Raw genomic sequence first — 22,546 nt, 5'->3', positions numbered from 1 at the left:
AACAAAAATAAATTTGGGTATAAACTTGTCTTTTCATATGGATAAAAATCAGCATAAGTGGTTATCGAAAAATATAATCAGTTTCTATAGGTCAAAATGACCCTGAGAAAATGACCCTTAGTAGTGTAACCTTAAAATTCTCATACATTTTTCGAAGTAGAACTCGACCCAATCGTTGCGTAAAATAAACTTTTCATTCTACGGGAAAAGGCTACACGAAGAATGGAAAAAGTGATTCTTCAGCATTTTTTACCGTTTGGAACCACCGTGCGACGATTTCTCAACGACGCCATTCAAAACCGCGAAGAAACACGGGAAACGTATCTCTAAAACCAGAAACGACGATAAAAATCCAACTTCCCCAGGGAATTCCCTGTTGAGCGGTTCTTCGGGATATAGAATTTTTGCGAAACGACGTTAATTCCCTTGAAAGCGACGCGGTTCCGCTGAAAAAGGCTCGAGAACAACAAACAATTTTTGCTGTCGAACGTTTTTTATCTCCAGGCTGTCGTTCTTTTGTTTCCTAGCGAATGTGCGTTTCCAACCGACCCCAGAAGAAGCGCGGTGCTTTGCAACGTTTCGCGAGTATTATCGCCAAGTTCGTCCCTGTGGACATCGTAAATCTTCGACAGTGGGAAGAAGTCCCGCAGGAGTCGCCGAAACGGAGAACGGATCACGGCTAGCCACTTTGTCGGGACTTTCCCCGAGCCTGCTGGAACGTTACGTATAAATTCTTATGTTCCATCGAGTTCAACGTGAAAACTGCACTCTATCGCATCAATTCGACAGCTTTGCTCTTGAACGTAGTACAGATTTGGTTTTTCTTGACAGCTCGCGGAGGAACCGAATCATTCGCGATATTAATTTCGACAGAGAACAAATGAAAATAGTGGAGCCACGATCTACCTTGGGTAAAATGTAATCCATGATTACGATTAGAGAATAATTATGCACGAGTAGCTCTGGAAGATTAAATTTATTTGTTCATGATGGCGAATTACGAATGTGGTTTATGATTACTAGACTGCGGATTTTATGCATTTATGGTATAAATTAATATAGTAAACACGCGCTGAACATCATCAAAAGGTATTATGCAAAATGAATAATAATATTATAATGATTGGAGAATATATAAAATCCGCAGTCTAATGATTTCGTACTAGATTACAGGTTTCATGAATGTACTACATGTGCTAATATTCAAAATAAATGTAAAATGCATATGGAATTCATTTCGTGAGTGAATATAATTAATATCAATATTAATACTGCATTTCGAACGAATGCATTCTGCATATGTTTAGTGTATTTTTTATAAGAAAAACCCGTCGTTCAACCAATTTCATTTGAAACTATAGTAATTATTAGATAAACATTTTTAAATATTTCTGTGCAATACTGTTTTAATTTTCGTATTTCATATTTACTTGCAATAAAATTATTTATTCCAGATAATTTCTGCACACAGAATACAATAATATAAAAAAATATTGAAACTAAAATTCATATTATAATAGTTGCAGAGTAAAATAAATTCCAATTCAGGTTCAATTTTTGTAGGTACGCCTGGTTATAACCTTGGCAATTTTTAAATTTTTTGTCTAGACGTAATTTGCACGTTCATTGCACAAATCGATTAACTCTATAGAGCAGAAAGTTGAGAAATGCGATGAAATGGTCTCTAAAATAAATTAATTATTATTCAATGGCCAAACAAATTTTGTCGTTCAATGGTGTTAATCTTCATTATTCAGGAAAGTTATTATAAATGTAAGAAGTTATGACTATACCAAGTGCATTGATACTTAAATTAAAGACTTTTCAAAAAGTAAAGTTAATCGATTTGTGCATAATTAAGACGTACACGTCATCTTGTAAAATAAACTAAAATTATCCATTGAAACCTTGATACATTAGCATACGACCTGAAAGTTACACAGGCTCATAAAAGGTTAATATCGTATTATAATACGTAAAGAAAATTCAGTGTGATGCGTTAATAATTTTATTTTCAGCGACTAATTTACCAGGCTATTAACGATTCATCGATCCTTAGCCTTAAAATAAATCTCTATTCCTATCTCGAAGGGTGTTCGCGTATCGAAAACGCGATGCAAAACTTCCGCGAAAGCCGTGTTTCCACGAGTTTCGCGACCCGTGGCTCTAAAAATAAAGCGGACGAAGAAAGTTCGCGCCGCTGTACTATCGATTGCAATTAAGGCAAATGATGCGAGCCACGGGAAACATTCGTGTCTGCGGTCGATATCGCGCGAGGCGGTTCCGCGATGCTTTTGTTAGGCTACGATTCGATCCAAGGGAACCGGAAAATTCGTGTACTCCGTCTGAAATTTTCCTGTCTCGCGACGGTTGCACGAGCATCGATGACTCAAGGGTATAACCCCGTAGCACTATCTGTACGTTCTTTCCAGATTTGGCTGGCGAGCCAACGAGAGTCGTCGCATGATAGGGCGAGGGTAAGCCGGGAATAATAAAACGAGAATACGTTCTTTCCTTCTGACGCGAATGTTCTCCGCGCTCGAGTAACATTTCCTATTCGCGTGCATCCTAAATGGTAATTTTCACGTATGTATGCGAATGAAAAAAAAGTATGTACAAATTTTTACAGTTTTCTTGTTCGTCCACTTGTCCCCAACTTCGTTGGCTACTCGAAAAATGCCATAGTACAGTGGGTTAGCACGGCTAACCACTTGCTTCTAACGATTCACCTCGCGCGTTTGCACCACCTTGCGAGGATGGCACATTTTCGGTGTGGTTATCCTTGCTGACCACTGGTTTTTATTCTTTTTTTTTTTTTTGGTAGCCAATGCAAGAGTGTTTTATATTATGTCATTTATATTAATATGTTACTTCATATATTCGTGGCAGAAATTGTATTTATGTTTGATAAGTGGTGGAAAAAGATCGTAGAAAAAAGGGGTGATAAATTTTTTCGTAACACTTAAAGGTTTCACGTATTAATTTGAATAGGAATAAGTGGCATGAACTCGTGAGATGACCTAATACTTGCAAATGCAAATATATAAAATTAACAATTTCATTTCGTTCGACCAATGGATCATTACTCTGTTATCCAGTAAACTAGAATAAAGTTCTATAGCTCAAATGGTCAATGTTGAGATTTACCGATATTTCAGTCTTCATGTTTTCACCCTATTTAATAGATAAGACTAAATTAAACACGTAATTAAAAAAATAAAATAGGAGTTTTGCTATGAACTAGACCTAAAGGAGTCATAAAATAAGATGCATAAACATATACAAGAAACGCGTTGCCACAGTTTAAAAATAATATATGCATCTAACAAACAGTTTCTTACTCACTTATTTCTAATTATATAAATATAAGTACAGCGATAAAAAAACAATGTTTTCGTTATAAATTGATCTAAGATAGTATGTATAATAAATATATTGGGGATGTATGTGCAGCTGTGGTCAATGAAAATATTGGATAAATCAATGAATATGCCAAATAAAAAATATATAAAATATCAACAATACAATACATGTTACACTGTTTAGAGTATAATGCGTACTTTTATTTAAATCTCAATTCTTTATCTGAATATATAAAAATCTGAATTTACATAAACACCTTATAATAAGATATATGTGATAAAATAAAATAAAGAAAAAGATGTAAACACCAGAAGCTAACCGTTATAGCAGAATACACGACCTCAAACACTTACTTGGATTCAGCTGCAAACGATAAAATAAAGTAAAGAAAAGTAATCTATTCTCAAAGGGAGTGGAAGACAATTACCGAAACTCTTAAAGTACTCTTAAAGTATCGATAAATCTCAACGTCACCCTATACAATTACATTAAAATTACTATCTCACAAAGAGTGAAACCTTGTGACTCTTGCATTGGCGATAAGGGTGGCAATTTCGTGGAAATTTAATAGATAAAGTAAAGAACAATTGCCGATGACAATTACCTGTCAGGACGAATCCGCCCTCGCCGTTCACGCACCAAAGCGCGCACCTCCGATATAAATGCACAGACGGAACGGCACGCTTCCACGAAACGGGGGTAGTTGTTCCCGAGACCGGGGTGAACGTATACGCGTCTTCGGAGACAGTCGCGCGTCGACTGAAAGCTCCCTTACAAGAAACGAATTCGCGTAGGAACGACAACGGCGGCGCCACGACACAACCCCTTGCCAGCGAACCAACCAACCAGCCGACGAACCATCCGGCTAGCCGACCAGCCAGCGGTTCTCCCTCTCCCCGTGGCGTCGTCGCAACCCCCGTACCGCCTGACGGTATCCACCCCCACCAGCCGAAGGGTTCGAAAACCACGCGGAGAGGGGTTGCGTGTATCGCCACGCGCCCCGACAAACTGGAGGGGGTGTCTGCTGGTGGAATTACTTCGCCTGGCAAAAACTTACCCCCGCGTCTCTCTCTCGCTCTGCCCACGCTCAAACGGGTGGAAGAGTTTAGGAGTATGACGGGCACGGAGCGAGGAGTCAGGGGCGTCAGGGGCCGATGTACCCCGATCCGAAGGTCGCCGGACACAAAGGAGATAAAATTGGAATTCGGGGTTGTTCCTGTCTACGAAGGGAGCGAGCTTCTTTCGGTTCACTTGTTTAATCAACCCCTCTTATTTGTAGCTTTGTACTTAGGCATTCGGGTTTAATTAATTTTTCGATGGCACGGGCCTCGAAACGAAATCTTCGACGAGGATAAGTTATTTTAGTAGGTGATTGATTTCGAAATAAACGATTACATGCATACTTGCATCATAGTTTGTACTATTTTTAACCCTTAGTCTGTACCAGGGTCATTCCTATTCGGGCAAATTTAAAAAGTTAACACTTTACCGAAAGGGTAGCGATTGAATATTGTGTAATTAAATTCGATAATATTCTTTTATTTTGACAATAATTTTTACTTCTCCCATTAATCAACCTGTCAAATAGATAATACCAGTTTATATATTAATTCAGTTGTTGCGTGCCGACAATTTAATTTAAAACATTTGTTTTATTTAATTAATTTCACACTGAGCATTAGCGACAAACATCCCACCGCTGCCACCAATTTTCAGCTGTGACGTGTGAGGGAGATTCCCGCGTCACACAGTTATAAAGAATTCTATGGTTAAACTAATTATAACTGTTCAACTATTTCTCGTGGCCATGACGAAAATTGTCGAAAATATACCTTAATTATCTCACGTATTTAACGTCGCACTTGTATCAATTCTTCTTTTGGTACGTGATAGTAACAGTAATAGAGACTATCTGGACCATCCAGATTGAACCGCTTTTCATCAGTGAATATAATTCTTCGCCCATTTATTCTTCCACTGCAATGCAGTGACTGCATATGTCGCTTTGCAAAGCTGACACGGTCCTCCCTGGGATTCGCCGTAGATGAAAGCTTCCAATTTAATTTTCGTCGTATAATATAGGTAACCCTAAAGTTACGCGATTAATTGATTCTGTATAGGTCAAAACTCAGATTTAGTGGAAACTGAAACATTGTTTACATTATATAAACAGAAAACCTTGCAGCTTGATACGAGAATACCATACAGGAACGAACATTTCATTCTTAGTGTAAAAGTAGAGAAGTATTTATTGGGAAAACATTTTTTATTTTCGGAGCAATATATTGGTAATTTGGTAAATGCATCGTTAAATAGTAATGCGATAACAGAAATTGCACAGAGTAAGATTCTTAAACTTTGAAGACTTCAAGAAATATTTATTGTAAATATTTTTAAGATATTATGTACAGTCAGTCTCATCAGTATTCGTACCTTCTACATCTATTGATGGAATTTGTTTAAATTAAACGATGGGTTTGATGTTTGCAAATAATATTTTTATTATAAATGCATACACGTGTGAAGATTACTCATGGACGTATTTCTAATGAAACATTTATTTCGAAACGTCAAAGCAATCATTTAATTTGGACAAATAGAGGTATGTATAGCTGTAACGATACGCATAGCGTGTCTGACATACATTGTCTAATTCTACTTCAGCCCATAGCACGGACCGTAACGCATGGGATTTTTCTTTCTTTTTAATTATTTAACCATGTTCCAGGACTCCGAGCGTTCTGAAACTTTTACATGTGTCAGCTAAATAACCGATCACCATTCCTGATTTTTTTGGTAGGTGTCACTCATAGGGTTGATTGCAATTACAACCCGCAAAAAATAAATTATTTATTTTCTACCTTTAGTAATTGATTAGCACTAAACGAAAAAATATATGAGATGCAGTTTATAAGTACGAATATTTTCGTTTTTGCAGAATTTAAATATCTGAAATAGTAACCGAGAAAAAAAGTAATAAAGATAAGGGTGTTTATGCGATGATGATTTGTGGGATGATGTTTTAGGTCAAATGCATTGCACAGCACATACTAACAATGAAAATTGGAGTGAGACCTGATTGCCTATCCTTATCCTGCTAGATCCTTTCTTCAATAGACATAGCAGAGACGAATATTTCCGAGACTGACTGTATACCGTATATACGAGCATATCTGGAATTCTGAAAAAAATAGTACACGATTAAATATTATGATTAAAGGGAATATTAAAGGACCATAAATCATATTATAGCAAAAACATATCATTTGTGATTCTGCAATTAGTGTTTAAAATATCTTAATTACTAGACCGTTGTTTCTAAGTTTTCATATATATAATTTTTCTTGTAACAAAATCTAGCTGGAGCACATTATTACAAACGAGTATTTTTGTTCTTAAACAGATTCATTTCCCCATTATTATTATTAAATACATAACATGTATACAAAGTAACAGAAGAAGTTTTACTTTTTAATTCCCATGTTTTCCAACCTTACGAAGATATTTGAATTTTTGTATTTTTGTAACAACTAGCCCCGTCTACTCCTACGAATATTATTGTTCGCGGAGACACAGGATGGCTGTTATCAGTCAGTTCCACGGATCCGTATCTCTTACCGCTATGGTGGTCAAGTTACAGGGAGAAAAATTCTTATCGCTTGGGTAGCAGAAAAATTCTTGTTTCTCTCGCGGAGAACGAGAATTACAGGGATGAACCGTGACATTCCCCAATACAAACGTAAGATGGACGAGTCTTGGAGGAGTTTCAGAACCGAGGGAGGCCGATGCACTCCATTACGAAGGACGTGGCGGCGGGTGGCACAGAGATAAATTGGGATTTCGGGATTGTTACCGATTCCTAGACGAGGTGATCGTCTCAAGTGTTTAGTTCGTTCGTCTTTCGAACTATAATTGGAAACTCGAGAATTGCCGGCGTGAACGGATTCGCGCAATGGATTAATATTTAATCTACGAGGCACCAACCGGGGGAATGAATCATGTATTAATAGCGATTGAAACAAAAGCGATCCGGTCCACGCGATTGGTAGCGGTGTGACGAGAATGAAAACGTTACAAATGCGATCGGGAAGTGAAATATTGACGCGTCGAGCGCGATTTTAATTATTCATCGGCTTGGAGGCTCGATAACGTGTCGCGATTATGAATATAAATTAGTCGCGAGAGAAACGAGCGTTGCATGAAACTGAATATTAAAAGTTTCGATACCGTGGAAGGTCTCGTATCATCTTTTATTTTTTCCTTTCTGCGAAAGAATGGAACTTTTGGGAGGGGAAAGAAGACGAGGGCGATGTACCGCGGCGTGAAGGTCGTGGCACCGGCACGAAAAAAGAAAATTAGGGTTCGCCGCCCACGGAATCCTTCGGATCCTTGAACGAATAAATCGAACAGGGAGAGCCAAAGCTGCCCCTGCAGACGTCGGGACAGGAATCAAATCCTCCGTCCTACGGGCGACGGTTGGATAAAAATCGAATAAAACGAAGAATATGAAGTGTTTAGTTTTTTGGGAACTTTGATTTTAACCATATTAAATAAAAAGAGCGAGTATATATGTTACTTATCATATTGGAAACAGAAATTAATGTACATATAGTGCAACAAACGATCTGTTTATTTAATAAAAATTATTTATTAACCCAAACCTAATCCAGACTATTATTTATTAATGGTTATTAAATGCAATGGTTTGCTTAATTTATACTTTGTAAGCCTTAAATTTGCGTCTATTTCGATAGATAACTCTGATAACTAATATCGACAAATATATTATATTTACATACACGCACGCATACATGTTTAGTTGTACACATTTTGTGTGCACGCTTTAATTATTTTACCTTGTTGATTAATCCTGCTTGGTATTATCCATATGTATCCAAATAACAATGCATATTTAGATGAATATAAAAGTTTTATTCATCCAAATAAATTTATATAAATACTTTTTCTTCTGTATGTTTTAGATATTAACCCTTTGCGCTCGAGGCATTTTTCTATAAAATCAAGTCCAGTCCATTTTTATAATAAATTTCTGTGAAATCAAGAACTCTACTTCGAAGAGAAACATCTACGAACGTTCATGACTCGATGTATTATTATTTCAATTAATAATTAGTTGTATTCTGATGTAAGTGAATTTGAAATTGTACGTTTACAAAATCACTTTCAAATTACATATGTCGCTCGAGAGGCACCACCCGAGAGCAAAGGGTTAATAGCTAATATTATTATTGCTACAAGAACCACAACTTAAAGGGCGATATAATTATTAATTAAATAAACAATCACTTTTTTGTGCTATATGCGCTATAATATTTGTTTATTAAATAAAAGGAAGGAGACGAAACTGACAGAGAGATCTTCCTCGAGGACGGACTAATATTTGTCCGATTCTCCTTCAACGGCTAGGGGAAAGACTAAAAGCATCCCTACGAATCCAAATGTCCGCGCTGAGATACCCAGCTTCCGCAAGGAAAAATTTGAATTTTAAATACGAGCCATCGCTGAAGTCGTCGTTTCCAAATCTTTGTGAATGGCCAGCAATATTTGACGACTTACCGGCGGAAAGGATACGATCCGTACCCCTCCGAGAGAAATTCAAAGCAGACCCCTCCCTAGATACCTTTATCTACTTCTCAGGCAGCGACGAAGGATAACGAGCGCTCCCGCACAAACAGAGATTCGTGGAACGTTCAGGGATTAGTCGAACCTCAAAATCTTCAAAAAACTGTCTTTGGCATTTGGATGATAACTACCAATCCTTTACACCCTCGTTCATAACTATATGGACACTTACTACCTTCAATGAATAATTAATATTAGGTTGTCCCAAAAATTTCTTTCGTTTTATTAATAATTATTATATACACAATATTTTATGTTTTATGTTACATTACTGAATTGTGTACGATTCATTTCGCTTCATTACTGTTACAGCATCAATGTCTAAGAAATTAGACTGTCTATTTATATAAACACTGCCACAGAAAAAATAATTGAATGCAACTCACGAAAGAAACTTTTGGGATAACCTAATATAAACCGTAAATTATTACTATTCAACTTTTGTTGCAAATAATGATATTAAATGTTCACGTTAGACTGATTGAATGTGAAACATTAAGGAGTTACTCTGTTATTTTGGGTCATAAAATAGATTGTAGTTTTCTTGTATTCTTGTAGCTTAGGTTCATTAAAATATTTCTACCAAACTATATCGAAAGTTTGTGTCATATACTTTGTCAAAAAAATGATGAAAGTTACCTCGAAACTGATCAATAAAAGAGTACTCTCGGTGTAATCATCCCAAGATCACTATTTCGTTTAAAAAATCTGAATAAAAATTATTTTTATATTATTTAATATGTGCATAACAAATCCCAGCAAACAGATCTTCTACTAACTCAATAGTTTTTGAAAAAAAAAAAAAATTGTAGAATATAGCTATGATTTTCTCTGACGTGTGATTTCATGTCACTTCAAATTCTATTCCTGGTTATGAAAATCTTTTTATTTCATACACTACATACTTACGACATTGATATTTCAAACATATTTTGTAATTTTCATCTTCGCCCTAACAATGCAAATTTGCGACGTCCAGATTCAGAATTTTATTTTAGCTGAGGAAAAGGTGAAAGTTCGACCAACCGCTTAGTATTCGCGATCGAAACTTTCCCGCGAGTTTCGTTGACAGCGAAAAAATCAGCGACACTTTTCCACGGGATCTGCGGAGATCGGAATAAAACCAGCCTCGGCCGTTCGGTGATGGGGACTCTTTTCTATTGTGTCGCGAGCAACGAGGAAGATAAATTAGAATCCGTTGCTGTATAGAGGACCTTGGAGTGGGAAACGAATTCGGTTGTCGACGTAGACGTTATTTCCTTAAGAAAACGAGGACCCGAGGGGGCGAAGGTCGCGAGGGGTTGCCCGATGAAGTGATAAAAAGTTGATGAATAGAATCGGGGGTCAGATTCGTTAACGCGCATCGATAACGTTCTCCATCATCGAGATTGATTCGCTACGGGGTGTTCGATCAGTGGCTAACCCAAGAGGGGTGTAAAGGGTGTAAACAGTGCTGCCACGCGCGGCTGGCCAGGTTGTGCATCCTCTGTTCAAGGGGGAGCCATTTCGCAACAGATTAATCAATAATAACAATAGAAAATGATAGCATGGATAGTTTATATATATATATAATTTAATTAAGGGGACATTAATATTTAAAAAAAAGAAGGTTTCTTTCCTGGCACTTCTCGAAAGATACACATTTCAATAATGTTGAGACAAATTTCTCGCATTATTAAAAATGCAGTATAGAATAAAACAAAACAAGCCAATTATTTATGGATTGATAATTTAACGAAACATTGCGTGACACAATATATCAATTTTTAGTCAAAACATCAAATGGGAAAAACGGTTCGGCACAGAACGCGTTAAAGAAATTAGTTCTTTCGATTCTAATAATAATAAAGTAAATTTTTCTTCATATTTTTACTTTTGGTCAAAATTTCGTGAGATATCGCCGAAATCTGCCCCATTGTGCGACGTGTTGCGGGTTCCGATCAAGACGAGTTCGGTGCACGAGCCGAAAAGGATGGAAACCGGTTCTCTAGCGGGGCTGAAGGACGTCGCGACGCTCGAAGGAACCAAAGAACTTCGCGTCGGGAGCACTACGAAGAAGCGGAAGATCGATCGGACCGAAGATGAGCGACGACGAATCTCTCGTATCGCATAATTTCAATCACTTACGTGCCTTTATCGCTAGATTCACGGGACTCGTCAGTTTGACGGGTTTCGAATTTCGTTATAATTTCATCATAATTTTAAAAACTGTTACTAGTATTTTCCAACAATTCTTGCTGGCTTTTCGTAACCCTTTCGCTGCAGAGATCTCGTACCCCTACTTATCAATCATTGAACACTTACGATATTCATTATATTTACTTATTGGTTATAGTCCGTAAACTACTGAAATTATGTTGGTTTATTCATGCTTATATTATGAATACGTACACCTCCGCTCAGAAATATGTGGACACTTCCTTAATAGAAATAGATATATAATAAAAATTGCAAATTCATTAATATCAATTACATCATTTATCTTTGGATATGTTTATATTAATGAATATATTTTATTAGTAGTTTTTGTTAATATCACATTAGTAGACTGCGGATCTTTATGGCGTACAATACAAGAAAATTTCTAAGAATAAAAGCAATTTATGTTGAATATATTCTACAATAAATATAACAATATTGTTATTTCATTTTATATAAATGGATATACCTTTTGTTTATTTAATTATTCATTACTTTAGCATGTATTTGTTATATTAGTTTATATCATAGATGCATAACATCCACATCCGCAGCATCTCTATCGACACATCCCTTGAAAAAATTGACACTGCCGTATTTCTCGGTACTCTCTCGAGACGTCTATGAGCAGAGATCAGATTATTCGCTCGAAATAAGGGTTACGAGGTTTATAGAGCGTGCTATATGCACCAAGGGTGTGTCTGCTCCGCGCTTAGGCGCCGGAGCTTCCCCTTCGACACTACGGTCTCGTTAGATTTATTCTCATCGCGGTTTCTGTGCCAGCGAATCAAAAGCCGAGGCTTCTCATCCAGAAACCAATGAGAAATAAAATAAATCTGCCCTCCGAAGTCGCGTACGACCTACATCTCCAACGCTGACACTTTTTCAAAATTACGAATGACAGGTTCCCTCGAAGGCAAGAACGTGAAAACGAAGTAGTCGCTTTATGAAGGCTATAAAATCACTTACCTGAACGCATCCCGCATGATTGTGTGATTTCCTTTCTAATTACTGACGAGTCTTACCTAGAAAAAATAAAAAAGGAAACGATTATTTATCTATTCGGAAGTAAATCGTGTCTATTGTGATAAATTAAGTCGAAAGAATTACAGTCAAGAAACACGGTTTAAAGATTAATATACTATATTTGCAGTATTAAATTTACGATTTTGGTTCTGTACAAAAATATGGGGACAAGCGATGTACAAGCGGTGGCTATTTTTTTGTTAACTCTACTATTCTAGAGATTTCCGAGAATATGTAGAATGTCATTGTTTATCAAAAATAAGTTAATAAATTACAATTTTACATAGTGGTTTTGGAAATACATCGGTGTACGAATACTTTTTACACCCACTGTATTATTCAATTTAGTACCAAGTGAAGTATTATTGTGTTCAATTGAAAAAAATGTCTTTAAGACAAGTCGTTTACTGTTAAATAACAGAAAACCACCTCGAGCAATATTTCATCAGCAAAAATAATTTTGGAAAAATCTATTCTGACGCTTTCGATGATGGAACAGAATAGATCGCTAAATAAATAACAATAAAACGAAAGGGCCTTTCGGAACAACTCGATAGCTTCGATGTCTGCGCGGTATTGAAACGGGCCGACGAGAGCTCTTTGGATATTTCGATGGGAATCGATTCAAGGTGTAGCGAATCCGCGAAGGAGTAGGCAGCAAACACATCGATTACCAGGAGATGCAATCTGGGTTTGCGATGCTCGAAAGAACGCGTAACGAGAACGTACAAAAGTGAGCACTTACAACGGGTTCGGTGCTCCGAGATTTATGGAGCAACATGAAACATTAATTTTTCTTCTATCGCGCGCCTCGCTACGTTCTCGTAACCTCTTTTCCATTTTAAGAGTGTTTCGCCCTCCCGCGTTATTCATTCTTGTCCTACGCCCGTAACTCCGAAATAATTCACTCTCAGTCACACCCCTCCCACCCACCTGACTCTAAATAATCCCACTTCGCCTCCCCGCATTAAAAGTCCAACGTTAAATCGACTTATCAACCTCTTCTCGCATTTCGGTTCTAAGTCGCCGAAGACCGAAGCGCCTCAAAGTAACCCAACTTCATGGGATCCACATGAAAATTCATCGCACCTGGCGACAAGCTCTCCCTTCGGAGAACCAATTTAACGGGTGTCCCTGCTCGAACCAGAATTAGGCATATTTTTATCTAGATAATGAATAATAAATAGGAGTAATAAATGACGCTTTATGTGGATGGACATTGTTTGCGACTCGCGAGTAAAACAATATCTGTAATTCATTAGTCGTTATTGTTTACACAGCGTTCGTTAATTGTTACTTTTCATTCCTTACCTTTGATTCGTAACTCCCCGTACGTTCTTCGTTATTCCATAATTCTTGTTCATTCTTTGTTATTAATTATTCTGTATTTATTACTTCTTATTCGTTATTCCCTGTTCATTCTTTGTTATTCATTATTCTGTGTTCATTACTTCTTATTCGTTATTCGTCGTTCGTTATCCCTGTTCATTCTTTGTTATTCGTTACTCCTTATTCGTTATTCGTGATACATTATTTCATTCCATACTTCTGATTCGTAACTCTCCGTTCGTTCTTCGTTACTCCTTAATCCTTGTTCATTCTTTGTTATTAATTATTCTGTATTCATTACTTCTTATTCGTTATTTTTCATTCTTATTCCCTGTTCAATCTTTGTTATACGTTACTCCTTATTCGTTATTCGTGATTCATTATTTTTCATTCGTTAATCCTTATTCTTTATTCGTTCTTTATTACTCGAATAGCCTTCTCTTTAAGCGTCAAAGATGGACAAATGAGTACTTCAACATTATATAAATGAAAAACGGTAAATACCAAAAAAGAATAACGTCTACGAAGTTTCGTTCGAGAATCTGTTGCGAATAACGATTTATTCGTATAGACTATTCGAGTAGGGACACTTTATCTAGATAATAACCTAGATGAAGATTTATTCGAAATGATTCGAACAAATTGCAAGGTTGGCTTGGACGTCGCGCAGCGTTCCAACTGGATTTGCCATTCCTTCCACGAGAAGGGGAGCGATTACTCATCTTTCGGTGGAACTGAGCAAAGCATCCCGATGATCGTGACACACTAGGACCGAGCACGAGAACGCGATAATTTAGGATCAAGATGTTCTGGGAAGGACTTCGAGAAGAATTGCGCAAACGGATGCAGCGAGTGAGGTCGCCTAAGACATAGTGATTTGCACGTCGACTGCATTTTTGCAACCAGGAAATCGAAAAATGCCGATGACTGGGACGAACATTCAAGCTTTTGCGATCAATGCATTTTTCTGGCGGAACTAATTAAATAATCAATGCTAATTTATATTAATTAATATTAATATTAATTTAAGTTACTTGGCAGTAGATGATTTGTAATAAATTCTGGATACTAAAGAACCAATATTATTTTTAAACGAATGGATAATATTTTGTTGAATACTACTTGGATACATAAAAATAAATGCATTTTAATTCTTGTTATTTTTCAGAGTATAGTGTTTGAGAAAATAATTTCCCGGTAAAAAATTTTCCTGAGACACAGAGCACAGACTCTTCTAGCTTTTGAACAAAAGTATCTACGTGAAGCTCATTATTTTTTATTACACATGATGTTGAACGATAATGTGCACTGTCAAAAACTTCCTACTAACTGATCAACTAAATTTTGCACAAATTTTAAATGTATTACTGCTATCTAACTTTTTGATGTTTTATCGTTTTAGGTACGAATTAATAACGCACATCTCCATATCCCCCCCCCCTCCCCTCCTCTCCCCTCTCCAAATAACTTTAATCACATTCTCAGCGTACATGTCAAATTCGAAGTCTTGCTAATTTTTTCTATTAGTAGGATAAAAAAGAAATAAAAAAAAATACATTTCGAATTGAGTAACCTCCTCTTTTTCGACGTCGGTTAAAAATGTATACTCATTAAATGAATTTTAATATTAAATTTCATAATTTCGTTCTGAGAATATCGCGAAAAGTCTAAACTCAGATCCTCGATAAGCAAAACTAATTGTAAATACGGATTACTGCATTTAATATCTAAAAGCTAGACGAATGAATCTAAACTTTAAAGGGAAAATCCTTGGAAAGTGATAGTGAATATTTATAATGCCCTTGAATCATAAAACAAAGCATGTATTCGGAAAAAGATGTTGCAGCGTTTATAATGCAAAACGTAATTGCATAATACGTCGGAAATCTTGATTGACGGTCTGCTAAATGATCTGCTATTATCGTTCACGTGTGACTCACGAGTTGGCTCCTTGCCACAGCGTGTGAAACATAGGTGCGCGTAACGATGGGACCAATGTAAGGATGGACGTTAATATCGATACATATCAGATATCAAGTATTGCGGTGAGGTATCGAACAGGTATCGAAATGAGACGTCATTGGTAATAGGAAGATGTGGATGCTTGTTGAGATTCCTTGTGGTATCGATACCAATGTGTTTTAGCATCATCGAGGAAACGATGATGCAGCCAGATTAGTATCACAATCGAATATTATATTATATTATCGATAACCTGTGAAAGCTTGGAGCTATTGTAACGAATAATACTTCGTCGCGAATAATATCGAGCTAATGGCTGCAAACTTGTAATAAGATTTTTAGATATAAAAAGTGCAAAGTGTAAAATGTGAAGTGCAAAAGTGCAAAAGTGTAAAGTGAGATTAGATTTAGATTAGCAGTGATCTATAAAAGAACAAAGTATCCAAAAGTAGAAAATCCTTTTCTAAGTTGTAAAGTGTTTTTAAATAAACCAGTAACTAGAGTGTTAACCCTTTGCATTCGAGAGGTGACTCTCGGTCATCACCGAGGTTTGATACAGAAAATCAACCAGCAATAATGTTCGTTTAGATTTAATTTCTTCGCAACTCAAAGTGTCAATAAAATGATCGTCGGCGAGGCAAAGGTAACTTGATTCCCAAGTCTCAAATTAGAGATCTCATTTTCGAAGTCAATGCAAGCTCAACATTCGTGGCAATAAAATGCTAAGAAAGCAACTCGAGTCGCTGATAAATAGCAGAAAAAAAGTCCTCGAACGCAAAGGGTTAATAAATCAATCCATATGGTAATTAAGAAATTAGTGCAGCAGGCCTGAAGAATTTAATAAAATAATGAGGAAAATTAACCGTAGAATAAACAGCGCAAATTTCAAACGATAAGTTACTCGATTCTCCGGGCTGTGGAGATGAAGAAAGGTCGATATTTAAAATTTCGAGACCCGGCCATCCCGTTAATTATGGCAGAGAGTCCGACGGGATTGCCCCGGAAAGTTCTGATTAACGTTCAGCAGCCAATTGAAAAATGGCGTTCTCGTGTGTAAAGAGGGCTCCATTCCGATGTCCCTTTCCAACGGGAGGACGGAGTCGCGTTTTAAGCATGTAAAATTAATTAACGTTAATTAACGTTCGCCGTGATGGGAGAACCGCGAACGAGTTCGCGGCTAGAATGCTGCGCGGGAATTACCAACCCTGGGAAGAACCCATTAAAAACTGCCAAAGCTATTTGTTTAACCGTCTACGCGCGTTCAAGGGTCCGGTGAAATCCTGTTGCTGCGACCAAAAAATTCGACTCCATTTCTTCATCGTGATTATGGGCAGGTATAATTACGTCCCTCTCGGCTATTTTGCATTAATCTTGATCTTTCTAGCAAACCAAACGATGGAAGACAGCGAGTTGTTAATGGAATAATTCATTCGATTTAGGAATCGTTTGGCAAGTTAGCTGTGTTTAACAAGTATACTCGTCATGAAGGAATGGCGTATACGTTTTAATTACATATTGTCTCTGATAACTAGACTGCAGATTATATGCAATTATGACGTGCATTAATATAAAAAATATACGTAAAATGTACATAATATATGTTGAAAATATTCTACAATTATTATAATGATATTGACATTTCATGTTATTGGTGTTTCGTCAGCTTTCTTTTATCCCTTTTCAATATTATATTCTTAATTATATTAGGTCGTCCTAAAAGTTCGTGCCATTTATACTTTTATTTCTTAAATTAATGTGTGAAACATACTCTTAAGTGTCACAAGAAAAGGTAATCTGTCTCATTTCACAATAGTTTCTCAGCTCTCTCACATAGTCATTATACTGTTACTAGAAAATTTCTGTGGTATTTTATTAAATTTCGCCACAGTTTTCAGCACGAACTTATGGGACGACCTAATACTATATTCACGTGTCTAATTTATTCGCCACCCTCGATCATCCCAAATCCTACATATGTTATAACTGTTCCTTATTCAAGTTCATTATTCATTGTTCATTATTAATCTTTCAATACAACGATTTTTCAACAATTTCAACAGAAGTATTACGAAATAAATCACAGATGTTGATACCATGTATAATGCGTACAATGGAAACAATTATTTCCAATGTAACGCCACAGAGTGTAGCTACAGTGGAAACGAATGGGTTACGAGCGAACTTCCTACATTTTTCTTAATTTCACGAAGATGGGGGAAACGGAGGAAAACTGGGCGTCTCCCAAGAAAACAAATTCGTCCCAAGGTCCCAGAGGCTCAGCGGGGACAGGTTAAAGAGCTTTCGTTCTCGTTTCCAACCGCGATAACGAACCGAGACGCTCTAAATCGGCGTTCGAGCCTGGGCTATCTACCGAATAAGACATCCACGGTTGATCTCGGCGAGTAAATCGCCTTCGTGGAAAGTTCCGTGCCAAGTTCTCGACCATACCACCGCGTCTGGGGAAGTCGCCACCGAGGCTAGACTCTCCACCGTTTCCTTCTTTCGACTTGGACCACGGTGAATCAGTGGAGAACGCACAGAACAACTCTCGGCTCGTGGAGAATGAAAGGGGACGAAGAGGGAACGAAAGGAAACAAGAAACACCGAGCTGAAACTACGAGTTATGCGTGTAAAACAGAGTCGTAACGACGGGGAATTTCGTGGGGACCGCGGTGAGAGGACGTTCAAGGATTCTGCTCGCATCCATCAATTTTACGAGCGCAAGACTGACTCTTGCTTTACGAGACTTTCGTTCGTTTTGCTGGACGGTTTCTGTACGAACATCGGGCGAAATGACGCGTTCCTTTAAAAACGTTCGTCGCGATACAGCTTGTCCAGAGTTTTCGAAAAACGGTAAAAATAAGTTAACAGCGCTTCTATGCATCTTGAAGTTTTTATCTGCGAGCAGGTACCATTATTATTTTTTTGAATTTTTATATCAACATTTTCTGAGTATATCGATCAATCGAGGTTTTTTTTTTTTAAATCAAATATTGTAGAAATAGCGCATTAATCCATTTTTTTGATCAAAAAATAAATAGTAAATTGTTAACAAAAACGAAAGTGAACATTAAATAAAAAAAAAACCGCTACGTACTTCTATAGCCAACAGTATATATGTTATCAAATTTGTTGGTTTTTTGTTCCAAATGTTATACACATCGAGAAAACCGTCCTTCCGTGAAAGCGTTTAAAAAAAAGTCAACTTGTACTAAAATTATAATACAACAATTTTTGTTTATACTTCGATGTGTGTTAAATAAACCCTGTAAAAAGAAATCCTATTCCTTTTGCGATACTCTCAAAATTAATTAACAAAGTTACTCCTTTCTTTCAGCCTCTAGAATGATGTTACCATCATTATTATTTTTTTGAATTTTGATATCAACATTTTCTGATTATATTGGGTAATCCAATAAACTGTCAACAAAACGGTTATTAGTATCCTCAGCTATTTTTAAGGAGGTAATAAAAAGCATCCTAACAAAATCCTCAATCCTTTCCCTCTTTTCCTAAAAAAACTTAAATATTGAAAAGCTTATAACAGTCTCGCTCGACATAACACGATGAAAAGAAATAATCCGAAATAACCCCGAAGTCAAGGTGTTAAAAAGTAATAATGGCTACCGATAGCGCATTCGTTCGAATAATGAGTTATCGGTGAATTATCGAAGAACTATTAGCAAAAATAAATATTACCGGGGAGATAAGATAGTTCCCGATAAAAGTATCAGTTGGTTGATATTCTTTCCGTGAGTCATACGGTCCTTCGAAACATTTTTATCTCTTCCTGTTCGAGCGTATTGCCGAGCATACTGTTTCCAGTGCCATAGAAACGGTGGCCCTGTTTGACGCGCGTTTTAAGGTAAGCACGTACTTTACCGCTGCAACTGTGTCGCGAAACCTTTCCAATTCAGTCTTAGCTCTGTTTCACGGAGAGGCTGGCCAGCAAGGAAGTGTCGCGCGAAAAGGTCGGCCAGTAACTAGAACCGGAACAACGCTGGGAAACGACGAGAAATATAATTAAGCGGGATCGTTAATTGAAAGAAACAGGTTCGTGGCTTTTCGGGGTTCAAGGAGCCACGAGTTTCTCCACGCTAACCACACAGTCCTGTTTGCCGAAAGGATCGGAAGATTCGTTATTTTCATTAACACGTTCAGTATTAGGTTGCCTCAAATGTCTGTTTCGTTTTATCAGTAAATAATACATACGCTATAGTTGATGTTTTATGTTACATTATTGAGTCGTATACGATCCTTTGCTCTATTCTAAAGTATAGATAATTATCTACAAAATAAAAAAAATTGTATGAATCTAATGTAAATCAACAGAGTAATGCGCATTTAAAAAATAATCAAATTTATTGTTAGAGAAGTAAATTTAAAGTTTCGCGACACTATTTTCTAAAGAGCGTTTATGGGAAAGGGGCCCGATATGCGTTTGTTTTAATTCCGTTTTTCCGGCACGTTTTTAGCGACGATCGCGCGACATAAAGCGTGTTCCTTTTATTATTATTTTTATTTCTAAGACAATCTTATCGCTGAAATATGCTCAAACTTATCCACGTCTCGCGTTAACTATACATTCTCAATTGTATGTTTTAATGAATAAATGTTAATAATATATTCCTAAGATTTATTTTAACACGTTGATCGCCAGGTCACCCAGAAACAGGTGACAGGAGCTTTCAGGAAGGAACTAAATAAATTAATTCCAACAATCAGACGATAATGAAAATACACTCGGATAGAATTTGTGAATTAAACAAATATTTGTGTAAATACTAAGACAAATGTCAAACTATCTAATCTTCAGCAGTCTTGAAACGAAATCTTGGTAGAAATTTTCACGAGTTTTAGTCTGGCAAGCAATGTATTAATATTTGTTGAATTATAAACATATAATTTGACTTCAACAAAAATGAATCTAGCGTTGAGAGACAGTGCCCTTTTCTCTGTAAGTTTAGAGTATCGGACTGGCACCACCAGGTCTGAAGATCGTTGACTGTTTGTCGTCGAAGGCCAGGGTAATAAACAGAGCGCAGGCAAAATTTTCTTTCTTTAAGTGGACGCTAGATTTCTCTTTCTCGTAGGCCTGATTTTTCAGTTTAGTTCTCGTCCGTCCCTTGAACAGTAAACGTGTCCTTCCGAGCCGTTTGAATAAACGTAGAATTCAAACTTATTAAAAAGATTCATTTATTAAACCCATATTCCAATAATATTAATATTTAGAGATCCTCAATTTTTCGACTTAACGCATTATACTGCTTCATTAAGAAGCCCGGAAATAAAAGATGAAAGTTGAATTCTCTACGTCCACGATGATGGAGTCCATCTCGCGAAGAAAAATCTGAAAAACTGCTTTCAGTGTTCGCGGTGGTCCTGACACGCGACAGCGGAAGAGTCGAGCAGGCAAGAAAAACAAACTGTTCATCGTGATACGCGTCGCCGAGGCCTCCATGAATTTTAATGGCCGAACCGAATGCAATTTGCAGAGCGCATAAACAGGCGACCGTATTTTTCCCGGTCTGCTTGATTAAAATATTAATTGCACGACAGACATTACCGAAAACGCGGAAAACAGCGGCGGTTCCGAGCGTGTACATAAACTAACAAGCGGAAGCGCTCGGCGGAAAAAATGCACGCCGAACGGAACTTCGAGCACCCTGTTGCGCGGGACAACTTAGTAATACAATTTGCTTTGTTGGAATCACGCATTCCGGTTTTCATATTGCTCAACCCGCGTAACAGTACTAATTGGAGCTTGACTTTGTCCAATGACCACGATGAACTATCGACCCGGACGGTTTCAATTAAAAGTCGCACGACGCGCGTGTTCGACAAATATTGTCTCGGTTTTTATGACCATTCCGCGATATTTATTCTCGCGGCAATTTATTGGGAAAGATAGAGTTGAAATGTGTGGAATGATGAGTTATTAACGTGGCGTCGTTCGTTATGCGTGCCATCTTTCTCTTAGCTATCTTAATTAACTCAGCGGCGCGACATCGTCCTTCTACGTGCGATATAAGATTCATGGACACTAACTTCGAGAACCTTGTCCGTATTATCAATAACGAACTGGAGTTATCGTCAATAACTTTACGCGCTCGATCGTTATTAACACATTCGCGACCGCTGATGTGAATTCACGTCGTTTCAAATTATATTCCTCCTCGAAAAGGAGGAAGTTACTCAATTCGATATGTATATTTCTTTTTTACATTTTATACAACTTGGCATGAATTTGTTTCCAAAGTACAGATAATTATCTACAAAATTAAAAAAAAAATTATCTCGATACAATGAAAATTGTATGAAAATTAACAGAGTATTGATATTTCAAAACATATTTTGTGATTTTTATTTTCCCCCTAGCAATACAAATTTGTGATGTCCAGCTTGAGAATTTTATTGTTTTCGTCAGTACTCGGTATTAGAATCGGAAAATATCTGCGGGTTGTGAATGTGTTAAGCTGGCCCTTTCCCAACTGTACTAGTCAAAACAAAACTCAAATATAGGAAGTATACTTATAGTAATATATTAATAACGATATACTTTCTATAATGAAATTCTTAAATTATTATTTGTGTTATAATTGTGTTATAACAAAAATTGGTGTTATACAGGCGGTATGGTAAAATTATTATGTTTCTCAACTTGCAGATTAAAATTACATTTCATGTTATTTTTTTTTTTAATAGTATCGTTAGGGAGGATAATGAAATGAAATTTCTGGGAAACTGTAGAGAAAATAATACGGAATCAGTTTTCTTAAGTGTAAATGTTCTTCGATTTCTTAAAAATATTTATTAGTAGAGTATAGTGGAGAATTTCAAAAAGAAAAGTTTTGTTTTAACAAAACTCTTTTCATATTCTCTGTAAAAAACTTTTAATTTTCAATTCTACTTAAATTTTTATAGTATCCATATCGAACATTTAATTCCAAAATGTTCATAAAATCTATACAGATATACACATATGTATATATTAAATCAAATTAAAAAAAACACTACAATATTT

The 22,546-nt window shown here is 36.7% G+C and overlaps 1 protein-coding gene across 3 annotated transcripts in view; it reads right to left on the bottom strand.

Annotated features, from left to right (window-relative positions):
* The window catches only part of LOC128889465 (serine/threonine-protein kinase 25), a 240,027-nt gene that overhangs the window by 174,219 nt on the left and 43,262 nt on the right, over positions 1-22,546 (bottom strand). Inside the window, exon 1 of one of the 3 annotated variants that reach the window (XM_054147125.1) lies at positions 3,968-4,123. The exons of the other annotated variants lie outside the window; for them this stretch is intronic. The gene's annotated coding sequence lies outside the window, so the exon portion shown is untranslated. Of the gene's footprint in view, positions 1-3,967; positions 4,124-22,546 lie in introns of those variants that run through there. 3 annotated transcript variants of the gene reach the window in all.

This window comes from Hylaeus anthracinus, unplaced genomic scaffold, assembly GCF_026225885.1.
Source record: "Hylaeus anthracinus isolate JK02 unplaced genomic scaffold, UHH_iyHylAnth1.0_haploid 11997, whole genome shotgun sequence".
Classification (NCBI taxonomy): Eukaryota; Metazoa; Arthropoda; class Insecta; order Hymenoptera; family Colletidae; genus Hylaeus; species Hylaeus anthracinus.
The sequence above is the reverse complement of the archived record's forward strand: the minus strand, read 5'-3'. Positions and strand labels throughout refer to the sequence as shown.